Source organism: Gallus gallus, chromosome 1 (genome assembly GCF_016699485.2).
Source record: "Gallus gallus isolate bGalGal1 chromosome 1, bGalGal1.mat.broiler.GRCg7b, whole genome shotgun sequence".
Lineage (NCBI taxonomy): Eukaryota > Metazoa > Chordata > Aves > Galliformes > Phasianidae > Gallus > Gallus gallus.
The window spans coordinates 111,837,918-111,840,148 of NC_052532.1; positions in this window are offsets into that span (position 1 = coordinate 111,837,918).

Sequence of the window (2,231 nt, forward strand, 5' to 3'; positions counted from 1 at the left end):
CTTGCTCACTTGAAAGTACTCACGCTTGAAAAAATGAATCCCATCCTTTCTCGAGGTTGTTTTCATTTCCCAAGTTGTTCCTTCCTTTGTTGGCACCTTAGCTGCCAGAGAGGTGATGCTCAACCTCTGGTTTGCAGGAGCAGTCCCCCCGATGGCCACAAGGGCAAATGTTTATCATAGAATCATAGAATTGTGGAATCATGACAATTGAAAAGATCACTAAGTTCATATAGTACAACCAGCAGCCCATCCCCACCATGCCCACTGCCCATGTCCCTCAGTGCCACATCCACACAGCTCTTGAACACCTCCAGGGACAGTGAATCCACCACGCCTCCTGGGCAGCCTGTGCCACTGCCTCACTGCTCTTTCTGAGAAGAAATGTTTCCTAATATCCAACCTGAACCTCCCCTGGTGCAACTTCCCTGGATGACAACCTCCCTGGTCCTGCTGGGATGAAAGGAGGAAGAAGCCATGCCTGTTGGCATCAAGAGGTACTAGCAGAGTCCAATGGTCTTCTTACGCAGAGGCTTAAGAAATTCACCTGAGGGGAAATCCTTTGCTATATTTTGTCTACAAAGAAAATTCTCCAGCTCCGCGTCGTGGAAGCACCTGACAATGGAATCTGACCAGCAAAGTTCGTCCAGACCTGCTAGCTTTTCAGAACAGGGCAGAAGTATATTTGATGCGACATTCATCTATTTGCACTTTGAAAATCCAGTTCCCAGGGAGTTACTTTCTCATTCTGTTTTATTAGTTTTTGCTGTCTCCCAAGACCTATGCAGTTCAGCTCCATGGTAACTCAGGAACTTGCTCAGTTGCCTTACATATTGATGTATACAAGGAAAGCGCAGCACTAACACTGTGTTTGAGCATCCCTAAGATATATTTTAAATGTCTAAGAAGTGTGGCAAAGCAAGATTTATAGAAGATATAGAATAGTGCTGCCTTGCCTTAAGATCCTATCAGTTGTTTCTTGGGAAGTTCTACAAAGCCATTCCTGGCTTTACAACAACTAGGGTTGTGCTAAACTTTTGCCCATATTATTAAGCTTCATGCATTGTACAACAGTACCGAGCAGCCCAAAAGGAGATCCTATGGTCCTGTGGCTGGTGAGCACTGTACAGAGTAAAAGGAGGCATCAAAGAATTGTAGGAGCTGGAATGGACCTCTAGAGATCATTGAGTCCGCCCCCCCTGCAAAGCAGGTTCCCTACAGCAGGCTGCACAGGTGGGCGTCCCTGTCCTACAGAGGTCACAAAAACAAAACAAAAACCAAACAAAATAATACAAAGATGGTTAAAGAAGAGAAGGGAAACAGAGGAAAAGGGGGTTGCTCCACAGCAATGAGCTAAAGTCAGATCCCAAGCTCTCATCCTGGTGCCCAGATACTGTCTGGCAAGCACCATACATAACAGAAACTACTCAGTAACCCCAAACATGATGTGTATTTCTTTTTGGGATACATGATGGACTGCAGATAATGTACTGCTTAGCAAACAAGCTGTAGTTCTAGAAGTGTTGTGAAGGTTCATCAGTTAATGCCACAAGGACGTGGTGTAGAGCACCTAAAACCATGACAGACTTACACTGCTTCTCAGTGTTGTTAGCTCAAAATATCCTTGGGATTAATTTTCTTAACCCCTCAGTGAAAATGATAGGAAAAGTAGGAGAGACTATTAGAAAAGATATTCTCCCATGTATTTTAGGACAGGAAATGAAGCTGCACGTTACCCTTTTAATATATGCTTAAGTATGGCATGCAAACTTCCAAAGAGCAGAAAAGGGGTCAGCTTCTGCTCTTTAGGATGCAGTGAGAGACCTCCATGCTTCGAGAAGGGGGAGAGAGAAATCTCCCAGCACCATGGCATGAGGCTGAACACTTGCAACAACATCTTCTGAGATCTTCTGACCTGGTTAATTTTCATACAACAGGCCAACTGTGAAAAGCCTACCTCTGAAAATTGCTAACGAGGAATCAACAATATCGTGACACGGTAGCTGTTGTGCCAGAAAGATTTCCACCTTCTGTCATTTGGATTTTAATGAGCCCCTTATGTGTCTCAATGCGAAGCAACTCGTACCACAAACAAGTTTAACAGTTGCCTTTTAACTTACAGGATAAGCCCTCACTGAAGCACATCTCCCCAAGGCAGCTGGCAAAACAGATGAGGTGAAGTACCTAACGTCCAAACAGTGAGAATAAACATCAAAGAGCTTCTGGGGCCCATG